We start from the raw sequence: 12,889 nt of genomic DNA on the forward strand, positions 1-12,889 counted from the left end.
GCTGTGATTCAATAGAGAAGTATTTAATGAAAAAAGAATGCTTTGAGGTACTTGTTTTTTATTCTACTAAGTTAGTTATGAGCTCAGAACAAAAGAATAAATTTCCTTTTAAATCTTTTTTTAACTGTTCAGTATTTATGACTGATCACATGTAACCATAGCAATCACTGGACAATTTGATGGCATTTAAAAAAAGAGTAGCTTTTATCTGCATGCAACTGTTTATCTGAAAAAAACCAGCTATCCAGAGAAAAGGGTTCAACATATTTATTTTATCTTTTATGAATTTCATTCTTATTTTCTGACATATTTTAAAATTGGTAGGTGTACTGATATTATGGACTCAGACAGTTCTTCACTGATGCCCAGGTAACTGAAGCCCTGTGTGCATTATTTTGTTTATTGTACTTTTAACACTGTTTTCATCTGTCCTTTTCTATTATGCCAAATTATCGTGATATATGTGTACATCTGATATCAGCCCAATATGAAGCTTGGATCCAGATTCTGATGTTGTGAACTCTTCCCAAGGATGTAACTTTTTATATTAAAAACTAAATGAGTCATAAACAAGAAATTATCATGACTCCCCTGTTATACCCCTAACAAATCCCACCCAGGGCTTCAGAAAAATGCTTGAGAAATCAGACCGATTTTCTGGCTTTCTCATTTTCTATCTTGCTGACAAATTCTGTTCCAGTGTGTCTGCATCTCATTGTCCATTTTTCTTCACTCCAGGGCATCCCATGTGCTGTATATGTTTAAATGACTTCAAGAATGAAATGAAGGAGGAAATACAAAAGAGTGCAAATCATATTTTCAGATGACACAAAGCAGGAAGGGATAGCAAATTCTTGGGAGAATGAGAATAAAATAGAGTTTAGTCTTCATAAATTGGAGAAATGGCCTGAAATCAATTAAAATATTCATTAAGGATATTGGCAAAGTGGGTCACATAGGAAATAACAATCAGAACAAAAAAGAAAGCAACATTAAAAAAGCCAACAATAAAAAAAGAGAGGTTAAATGAAAAAGGAAAACTTTATGTTTACAGTAAGCAAAAAAAATGTGGTCTAAATCCTGAATAACATGCAATGGTATCTTCTGATTTCATCCAGATAGTACGAGAAAAAATCTAGCAAGAGAGATTTCTGAGTGAAGTTATGGACTCCCTAATATCGTCTAATACTGTTTAAATTTGAAAGCTGTTCTAGTTTTCACTCAGAATTTATCTTGGTGAGATGCCTGAGTACTTGCATAATGAAAAACTTCAGAGTAAACTAAAAATATGCGTGAGTCCTTTCCATTCTTCTGCCTTTTTGAATACTTTCAATAAACCCTTTTACATTGGAAGCCACATAATTAAATAGGAGCTAACTAACCCAAAATGTCTGCCTTTCATCCCAAAAGACATTTTATGACTAGGGAACACAAAGCCTAATTCTGTACAGTGTCAGCATATTACAAGTAGCATTCTTCTTTCATCAGTCACAGCCACACAGGACTCCCTGTCAGTCCTGCCTTATAGTCTTTTCTCACTGGAATTATATCTATGCATTAATTGTATTGGAGGTCCCAATTAAGCTTTCTTTTACTACAAATACTTACTGGAGTGATATAAATAGAGAGCGCTTTATGCACACTAAAAAATGGTCATTAGAGAAATAAAATGCATTGTAGGAGCAGATTTTGCCTCAGGGGAGAGCCAGACAGACGGGTAATAAGGGATTTAGCTTTCCATTGCTACTTCCCTGTGTACCACAGGTCACAAAGTGGAATAAGAGCTGTGTAAATGCTGAACCTCACACTCTTCTTTTTTCTCTCATCATTTCACATTATGGTTTATTCCCCCCCTCAATTTCTTGTGAGGCTTTGACCGCTTTAAAACCTATGAAAAACAGGAACGGGGGTAAATCCTGTCCTCAAGTGCCTTTCTCTCATGATCTGTTTGGAAACTGAACAAGAAATTCTCTTAATAAAATATTAAAGTTCTAAGAAATTCATTAAGGTAGGTGGTTTCTTTAATTATTTATTAGATTGACTCAAATATACAGCCAGGTTGTTATGGCAGAAGTCCATTGGCCAAATCTAGCTGGAGAAGGCTGGAAGGCATAATATAGTGCCATTTTATAACAGTAATTTTTTTTGCATGTTATCATATAAGTTAGTATAAGCTTGCATTCATTTCTTGTATGAGAGCACACCACCTACTGATCTAAGGCCAGGATTACCAGTTGTGGCTTTTGAACATATTCCAGCAAAAACATCCTTATGCGTTCTGTCGTAACTGTTCAAGGAGCCCCCAAAGCGAGAGCAGCACCCTTTCACTGATTGCAGTGTGGGTGAGCCTTTCAGAAAAGGTTTTCCTCACGTGGGTACCAAGTGGTGGTACTGGAAAAGAAGCCAGACACCTCTGAAGTTTAGGTGCATTTTATGTTGAAATTTTCTTTCTCAAGTTTAGAGGGAAGTGCCTCTGACTATTCAGGGTCTTCTCCTAAAGGTAAGCCACAGGCCTTTAATATATTGACTAAGGACATCTGGGAGCATCCAGTTCACACTGCTGCCAGGTGTTGGTGGGTACACCTAGCCAGAAAGGTGCTATATAAGACTAAGCTAGCTTCCTTCCTTCCTTTTCTCAATCTCTCCCTTGAGATGGGTAAGCTGCCCAGGAAAGAATACAATTTCTGAAGAGTAGTGATTCAAACCTGAATTTTCCATGTCTATGCACAAGAATTCTTCAGGGGAGACCCTCAGAAATGTGGCGGTGTTAAATGAAACTGAAGAGTGCTTAGCATTTAGGAAATAGTGCTGCAAACTTAACCAAAGAGTGTGGATAAATAGTGGTATTATGCTACTGAATGCTACATTTTCCTTTGACAAGGAAATCATGGATTGTCAAGGAAATTCTTGACAATCATCTTGACAAGGAAACAAGAAGAAAAGGAGGGGAACTGATACATTAGGTTGTATCCACAGGTCCTACGGTCCTGCACAATGAAACTTTTGACTGTGTTGGCATTGCTTGCAAACAGAAGGTCCTACTGGCAGAAAATATGGCACTTGCTGTGTTTGGTGAAATTCCTCTCTTAGCTAATCTTCATTTGGCTTTTTATGCCCTGTTGAAACTGGCCTACAATTTTGTTTGTGGGTATTGCTCCTCCCTTAACAGATGGGAGTGGCTATAGCATGCTACTGAACAACTCTGTGTCTATTTTAATTGTAATAGCTGAATCATTTCTGTGCAGGGTGGTTAAGAGGAGAATACTCCACTATTACTCTGGCAGGAGAGGAAAAATCAGCCACACTTCTAGAGGTGGGGAAAGGAATGAAAGAGTCTTCTTCAAAAGTGGTAAAAAAGACAATAGCTGCCTTCAGATGAAGAAAAAGACCATCAGTCTTTTCTGCAATCTACCCAAGTTCAGCTGAATGGTTAAGAAAGGTGCATAAATATAATACACTAATTAGCATAATTGGTCATGAACGATCAATCACCACTTCTTCTTAAGCAGAGAAATCTGGTTTCATGAGCTATCTTCTCTACTTTCTATAGTAGGGTGATATTAAGGGTGAATGATGCTTGTCCTTTATTGTGTTCTCAGGAAGAAGTGGGGGTTGGGCAAGGAATGAAGGAATGACTTTTAAAAATGAAGATATTTAAAGTACTCCTAGTACTGAAATGACTTTGTTTGCTTTGCCTTTTTTCCAGTACAGATTTGAAGTACATGTCCTGATTTGGATTTGTTGTTTGTTGGTTTAATTTTTTTTTAATATCCCTTACTATGCTTGTCTTGCTTATTTCATACTCTTTTCAAGTCTTCCTGGTGACACCTTGCTATATATTCTTTCCTTGGAAATGCATGTTTTCCTCGTGTTTTAAAGCATATGTAGTACTAAAAGAAACCAAATTACATTCAGCCTGGAGGCTGAAAGGATAAATGGGAGGAAGGGTAGTAATTTCCAAGGGAATGAGGTAGAGGAGGAAGACAGGCTGAAAAAAGTAGTGAAATAAAGAATAAATTATATTTAGGCAAAGCTGCATGACTTTCTGTTTGGCTGGTGGGAGGATTTATGAATGGACCAATCAGAGTTTGAAAATCAAACTTTAAAGCCAACTACAAAAGTTACTACATTTTTCCCCCCTTTGGAAACATCCCCCAGAAAAGAAAATATTTTTCATCTTCTATGTTTCCTTAAGGAAAGTTTTATTTGCTTAGGGAGAAAACCTACAGCTTTAGAGCTAAATTTTAGATCTCAGCAGACTGTGAGCCAGGTTCTGTATGAAATCTGCCCTGAGAAGGACAAACCTGTGATGCAAAATCCTGCTCTACTCCTGTCCCCTCCCAAAAGCAATAGTAATTCACTAGTTAGAAGTGCCCATAGCCAGCTGGGGTATTGCCCTTATACAGCCCATTACCTCATGACTGGCTACCCCGGGTGCCAGAGATGGGGTGGCTTTTGTCCCTCACTCCCCAGGGAACAGCATGAGGGAGCAGCCCTGCCAATGCCTGCCTGCATGGCAAAGATACCCACTGTGCCAGCAACACAGGAACAACGTTCAGTGTTTGGCAGAGGTTCTCCTCCTGCCCCCCTCCTCACTTTCTGTCCCATTTCCCCAGCTAGACTTCACTAAGAGAGACAAAGAGAATAGAGGAAGTTCTAAAGGAAAGGCAAAGGTAAGCAAAGTAAGGCAAAATACAGGTTTAGCAAATGACTCTGATAAAAAGTACAGCTTCCACTAAATACCAGAAGGAAAGCAAGAGCATTCTTAAGTGTGCTGCTGTTAGAAGACATAAAAGCAATTTAGTGGAACAAATCAAATCCCAGCAACTACTTATCCACCTGTAAAAGCAATAACTGTATTGGCAGCACCAGAAGGATTGCCTTTGTTTGAGGAATACAGCATTTCTTGTTATGGAGCACACAGACAATAGGAATACATTACAACAAAATACTTAGAACAAGCATGAGAGAAAAGCAAGTATTCAGTTACCTCCAAAAACACTTCAGTCATTTCTAGCCAGGTAACTATTAAAAATACCTCTGTGGAAGTGAATTTCATAAAGTTGTTATCAAAGTAACTAGACTCATCAGCAAGTGACTCGTCAGCAAGTGGCTTTATAGACATAATACCTGAATGTGGAGGTATGTTTGTAGAACTGTGCAATTACTGAACATGGCAAACAACATTTAGAAGGCACTGTCTTTATTCTCTGCTGGAAGTATGTGTGCAATGCAAACTAAAACACTGAAAGACATACAGCAGATGGGGCTAATATTTAGGCCGCCGAAGTCTCAGTTACATAATTAAAAGGAAGCAGCTTCTGTAGGATTTAGTTATGTTTTGTCATCCCATAAACTGTTTCCATTGGGGTTTCATTAATGTAATATATTTAATATAGGTCACAGAATAAAGGTGAAAGTTTCCAGGAAAGTTTGGAAAAATTAGACAATTTACTTGCACTATGAACAAACTACTTTTGCTTTGTTGAAAGTATTGTGGACCAGGTTTTCTTTCCCAGAACTCTAGCACTTCTTGTTTTAACACTTCAAAGTTGTTGTGCAGTTAATCTTCAGTGAGGATGAGTACATGTGACACGTTTGGAAAGGTCCATGCTAGAAATGAGAGTGAGAGGCATTTATAAATTTGTTAACCTCTTCATCTGCATCAGGTTACAGCAAAGGATACCATAAAATGTTCCAAGTGTTCCTGAACGTTATAATACCTGCCAGATACAGTTGTATTTTTCATATTTATCACTCAATCTGCTGGTCTCTACATCAATTTTTACCCACAGGCTAAAAGGGGATCTTTCCCTTTGTCGCGATATTTCGATATCTTCCACAGGAAAGCCTGAGCTGGGTTTTTTAATCATACTGAATTCTGCTCCTTTTGTCATTAAAAATGAGCAAATACATGCCAGGATAAATACCAGTTACAGAAAAGTGCAGTTCAATTGTCTGTTTCAGAAAATAAGTAGCCTTAGTCTGGGAAAGATGAGCTTTTAGGCATCTACAGGATGAGGTAGGAATTTTCTGGCTATGCCTTTTTCTCCTGAAGGTGGTGATTTATTGATAGTTGACTAGTTGATGTCAAAAGATTCTTTCACTTCATTTTTGCCAAATAAGAATAAATTGATAAATCTAATATTTTTCTAGATGAAAATAATCAGCTTGAATCGAAATGTCTTTTGTTTTAAGCTAACATGAAAATAAAAACTCAGTCTACAAAGACTTTTGCCTCTAACTGATTTTCTGTGACTTGGATTTATCTTGATGTTGGAGGGAGACAGCTTTCTAAATCTGTCTTGTTCTTTCCTGTCTTTTTCTCTCCTCCAGTGGGAAACCAATTTTTCATTCAGCTATGATTACCATATTCTGATCTTAATTAGGTGTGACATGATGAAGAGTTTATCAAATGTTAGGTTCCTAAACTGCAATGGAAGAATAGTAGGTGAAGTTCATACAGCTCTGTGTAGCTGTCTGTAACTGTCTCTCTAACTACCTATCTCTGTTTGGAACTCGGTGCATGAGAATGGTATTTCATGGAGAGCTTCACATCAAGAAATTAATACAGAAATTCTATGTTATTTTGAAAGGAGGAGATCTTTGGAGTGAAAACCCAAAGGTGAGTAGTTAGTAATTTACGCTTTTTTTATTTCCCTCCCTTATACCAGCCCATTTCTATTATTGAGTATGATTCTGTGCTTTTTTCTGAAGGTACGAAAAATAGGAAGGTATTAATCTCTCTGCTACACCTGCCAACCTAACTACCAGCTGTGGTTCTCTGTGGGTTGCTCTCCTCTCTATTCATGCTTTCAGCACTTCAGGTGCAGCTTTCCTAGCTTTGTCCCAATTTCCAAAGCCATATTCTCATATTCTTCCTGCAGCTCACCCCTGTTAGAGAGCTGAGACTCCAGGCTCTGCCAGCACGGGCAGAAATAACACAGTGGGGCTAGCCACATACAGCCAGGGGGCTCCAGCTGCCACCAGGTCCTGAAGTGTCCCCATACTCCCCTCACGTTGGATGATAGAAGTGTGACCTACCCAAGGCTTTGGCGCCTCTCCCAGTTCTTGCCAAAATTGCTGGAGCCTACTGAGGGCAAGCAATGGAAAGAGAGTGAAGGCGCCCCAGTGACAAAAGTGCTTGTGATTTGCTTTGATTGGCTAAACATGCATGTTACTCCTCTTTGCATTCAATGAAGAATGTTTCAAATTTGGCAGGGAGGGAGATCCCCTTCCTAACATTTTCTGTGAGACCAGGAGTGCCTGGGCCACTTTTGCAGGACTTTGTTATTTTTTTTGACTTCCCATGTTTTCTGGCCATGCTCACACACTAGCTCACTGACAGTGGCTGTGCTGCTGGGAGGTCATGCCAATGCTCAACCTCCTCATAGTTGTTTCCCATTATTTGACTGCTTCGGGGGGAAAAAGATGTGCTCAGATGTGTTGTGCATCTCCAGGGGATCCCATCTTCCTGCTGTGCCCCATTGCATGGGAAGGGCCATGACTGAGGTGTCTGCACAAGCCCTGGCTTGCATGCCTGCCTCACGGTGTTCCTTGGTCCAGGTCAGAGTTACGCAAGCTTGCCTGCATGCAGCTGTCGGAAAAATCTTGATCTACGAGCCTTTGTCTGCAAGGCTTGGGAGCTGCAGGCATCCCATCACATTTGATCAGTCAGCCAGTCATTTACTCACTCCTGCCTTACAGAGGGTTATGTCTTGGTGGCACTTTTCAAGTGGGTGTGAGGTGTAGAAGCTCTGTCCCACCTGCCTGTCTGGGCTTCTCCTTCCCCAGCCCCTCACCATAGGGACCAGGACAGGGAGAGGAAAGTAGAGTGTGGTGCTGCTGAACATGGGAATTCCAATTCAGATAATTCCTGAAATCACAGTTCAAAGAGAGTGTTTGAAAGTATGTACAACTCTTAGGTCATCTCATTGCCATCAATTTAGAAGGAGTTTGAAAATCAGGATGCATTAAATCATTGTTTTTAAAATTTGCTCCCACAAAAATTCCAGAGGCAGGTGCAACTATTACAAGCATGAGACTTTCCTCTAATTAGCAGAGTAATTAGGGATATGGGACTTAGGAAAGTAATATAAAATAGAAACATACAAGAATATTAATTAATGCTAAATTAATTGAGACATTTTTGAAGGATACAAATGAGTCTTGTTGATATATCTAGCAGAGATCAAATGGTCCAATTAGTGCATACAGAAACGGTCAAAAGACATGACTTTGGAAAAGATGTGATCATTTTACCTTTTCAGGTGACAAAATTTCCACAGCCTTTGGCTACAAATGCCATAGGTTGCTAGCATGACCGTCTACAGAATGAGGCGAGTTGAACTTTGACTAGTCTAAAATTAGAGAGGATAGGAAATGTATGAATAAAACAGATAAAAAACTTTTTGAGCTCAGTTCCTCAGGCTAAGTGTCCAATTCTGTTTGCTTCTTACTCAGTCACATTATTATTTTGTATTTAATGAAAGTGCATTGTATTAACATACATAATGCAATATGTAATTCTTCATGGAAAAAAAAAAGCCAAACAGGAACCAATCTGAAATAGTTTGCATACTATGTGGGAATGCTTTATTTATGTTCCTTAAAAGTGTTGTGCATTTTTTCCTCTTGGGCAGAACACTATTTTGACTGTATAACTGGTAAGCATTTATCACTAATAAAATAAACGTCATATGTGATTGTATGCATTTAGAGTAAGGGATAAAATTCTGTTTTTATAGGAAACAAGTTCCTGTTTTATGCCTGTCTTTTCAATTTATTTGGAATTTCCAATCTGCAACTCAACAGGTGCTGTTAGTGCTATTCAACCTGTGGTATTGAGGGCAAATTCAAACATGCTGTGATATCAAACCTGCTCCAGCTGTTGTTCATGATAAAAAAAACCAGCCTCCTCCCCAGACACATTGCCTTGTTGTTCCTTGCCCCTCAAGGTTATTAAAAGTGTTCTTCAATACTTGCTCATCAAATCCCACTGACTCCAACTGGCACTTTCTGTGTATACAAAGAATTTGAGGTCATGACTCAGAGCTGCAGCATCCTAAAACACTTTAGGAATAGCAGAATAATTGCTGAGGGAACACATACTATTAGACTCTTTATAGAATGACAACAAATTGTCAGAATTGGCCCAAATCATTAATTTTTTTAATGGGAGGACAGGACTTTTGTAGTTTAGTGATTACTGTTATATAAATAATTAGAATTGCAAAGGTTCCTTCTCATCCTTTCAAAGCATGGAGTAATTTCAACTGTGCCCCTTTTTTGTATATTTCTTCACTTTGAAAGAAAAGGTGACTTCATTGAAAGGCAACACTTTCCAGCTTCTTAGCACTGAAATGTGGAAAGGCCTTTGTTCTGCTCAATGTAGTTCAGAAGTTGAGAGTGCATTAGACAGTGCTGTCAAAAATCCAAGGCATATTACAAAAATACAAACAGATATTGTTTGCAATATTTCTACTGACCTTCTGATGTGTACAGTAATGTGAAAATCTTACACAGCTCTGGGTTTGCTCCCTGGAGAATATTTGGTCAATATATAGTGCCTATCTGGTAGGAACTACATAAGAATGCTTGGAAAAATTATGAATTTTTTTTTCATATGACAGAGGATTAATTAGGATTAATTAGGCTTATTTCAATACCTGTAGTATCAGTTGGACTCAATGGTCATAAAGCTCTTTTGCAAGATAAATGATTTTATGGCTTTTTGTGAATTTGTAAAATTTTGCATGACCTGGATAATATGGAAAAAACCCTACCAAAACAAAACTTACCTGAGACAGAAATTCTGCTTTTTGCACATAACATGCCAGAGAGAAATACTGAGCACAAGGTGTGACTGTCAGATACTTCATAAGTAATCCTTGGAATCTCGTGTGTTTACGTGTGATGTACTCACTACTGGTAAGTTTTATTCCTGAGGATATATTAAAGACAAAGAAGGTAAGGGGAATATTCTATATGATGAAACCTTCCTAGAAGAAATTTCCACAGCATACAAATGTCTATATCTGATGTAACCATGCCACAGGACCTTGAGAAAGCAGTGTGACACCAAACAGCTCCAACCCAAGCAGACGCTGAGTAGCAATTCCTCTACGTGGGTATAACAGCCTGTTCACCCCTGTGCAGCCCCATGTGTGACCAAAGGGAACTTGGAAGAGGTAATAATGACTTCTGCAACATATTTGTCTTTCTGCAGGATGATGGAAACACTGCCAGGCAGGTTGGCTCTTGTTTGCCAGTCAGGTGGAGTGGGGAGGTGGCACCCAGCTGGGCGCTGGCAGAGGCAGTGAGCTGTGCTCTTGGGCTGAAGCACTCCCATGTTTGCCTTGCCCACCCTAACATTACAGGGGTTGTAATTCCCCAGTCATGTGGGGAATGTAGCCCAGAATCATTGTTCTGGTTCAGAGGTTGAAGCTCTGGCTCTTTCTGTAGGCTTTCCCTGCAAGAAATTTAGCAGATAACTTCAGTCCAAATACATGTATTCAAATGTAAATTAGGTAAATGTGTGTGTGTGTGTGCACGCCCATGCATATGTGTGCAATCAAGATTATTCACAGCTTATTAAAGGTAATAGTTTCTTGCTATTTAAATTATAAGATTCATCAAATCATGGGTGTGGTTTCTATAAGAACTAAGCGACGGATCACGTTAATAGTCTTTGGGGACACCTTCAGAGCACAGCATAGCTGGAGATGTATTTGTGCACAATATTCCAGCCATGTCTGCAAATCAAAAACACATTTGCAAAATCTGAAGTGAGAGTAATTCACTATTTGAAAAACGAGCTAAATCTCTAAGATTATTTATTTGAAACTTGGAATTAAGTCTGCTGTAGATGATATTCATTTAACAAGGATGAAATTATTGATTTAAATATCAAGGAAAAATAATCAAGTCAGATAAACTGCTTTGTTGCTCTGGAGGAGAGGAAGGTGATTTTCTTTTTAAAGATGTGCTGTAATCTTCATTAGGTGCTCTCTTACTTTTGTTTGTGGACATTTACTTTACAGGTGGAACAAAAGATGATAAGCTGTGAAACAAAATGCATCTGAGCTAGGGGGCAGCATGCCTCTGGCATGGGGAGATTTGGGGGTCCCAGGCTGATGCCCAGAGAGAGGACACATATCTAGAAAGGTCTCTGCAGCTGATCTCCTTATCCATCAGCAATCTCTGTAGGGAACACCCATGATTAAAGTCTTTTACAGGTCACATGGAAAGGCGCTGGGGGTCACCAGTGACATGACTGCATGGCTGCCTGCTATCCAGCACATCTATTACTTCAGTCATATTTTTATGATCCCACTGAATTTCAAAGCGACTTTTCTCTTTTTGGGTGTTTGCTCTGTCAAAATCAAGACACCACGAGCAAAGGGTAGCACGTGAAAACCATGGTCTTAAAATCAGACGGCAGGAATTGCTTCCAGCCGGTTGTGGAAATTCTCAGCCCTGCTACTCTGTTTTTCTTCCAGGAACAGGTACTTATTGACCCCAAAAGCAGTGCCAGAAATCACAAGTCCATATTCCCATGTAATTGCCAAATGTTTCCCATTGTGAACTACCTTTTCATTTCAGTGAAAATTATATGACTAAATCCTGAGCTGTTGCATTTCTATCAGATGTTTGCAAATCTTTTAAACGTTGCCAGGTTGGCAAAATCTGTGGCTGGTGGGACAAGCAAATGCCTTGAAAAGACTAAACATGTTTTTTGAGAAACAGTATGGTAAATCAGACTTCTCTACAGTGTGTTCTGTAATACAATCACTCACTTCATGTTTCTGTAGAAGTTCCAGGGATTTAAAACCAAATTTAATTTTAGCTTGGCACCAATGAACTCCAGACATCATACAAGTAGTAATCATGAAAACAAATGAAGCTCTATGCTTAAATCAAGATTGAATAATAAATTTAAGAGACATAAAATCATACAGACTGCTATTTATATGCATTTCCTTGGGTAGGTGCCTGAGATATATTAATGGGCAATTGCTAGAATCAGGGAATCTGGAAACTTTTCTGATCTTCAAAATAAAAATAACAACAAAATTGATCAGAAAACAAAACAAAACAAAACAAACAAAAAAGGTAATTCATACATTGAATAAGGGAAAGAAATAAGCAGTACATTGTTTGTAAAGTTCCAGTGCAAACAGGTCAGCTTTTCTTACTCTCCCAGCACACCCTTCTCCCATTCACTTCTGAGTGACTTGAAAAGCTGTTTACAACCACTGCATTGATTTCCTTTCCTCTGACTCATTGCAATCTGGCTCCAGCCCTCCCCATTCAAACTAATTCACCAAGGTCTCAAATGACCTCTTTCTGGCTAACACGGGGAATCTCTGTGTCCTCTTTGACCTTCCTGTCTAATCTGATACCCTTGATCACTTTTTTCCTGGCCTGGCTTTTGTGGCAGTACCCCTCTTGTGGCTTTCCATCAACCTTCTTTATTGCTCTTTCAGCATCTTTTACAGCAGCTCCTTCTCCCTACTTCATGGGACTCTCTCAAAGCCACTACAGACTCTGTTTTCTCATTGTATACCTTTTACTCTTGTTTTCTGCTGTAATTCCCAGGCTGAACATTTTAACCTCTCTGTCCTGTCTGTTTCTGTTCCATTCCACCAGTTGAATTGACAGTTTAGTGTATTCAGGATGATTCCCTGTCAGTTGAAGCAAAAAAAGATCACAGGTAAGTCCTCAGTTTGAACCTGCCACTCTTCCTCCTCTGCTCATTGCTGTTGACAACTTCACCATTCTCCTTCAGCTCTCAAACTCAGGATCAGTTTTGTCATTCTCTTGCACATTCCCATGTGTTTAGATAATCATGGCAAACTTGCTGCAAGACCTGATGGGAATTAGGGAA

This window comes from Onychostruthus taczanowskii, unplaced genomic scaffold, assembly GCF_017590055.1.
Source record: "Onychostruthus taczanowskii isolate IOZ18803 unplaced genomic scaffold, ASM1759005v1 scaffold21, whole genome shotgun sequence".
NCBI classification, from domain to species: domain Eukaryota; kingdom Metazoa; phylum Chordata; class Aves; order Passeriformes; family Passeridae; genus Onychostruthus; species Onychostruthus taczanowskii.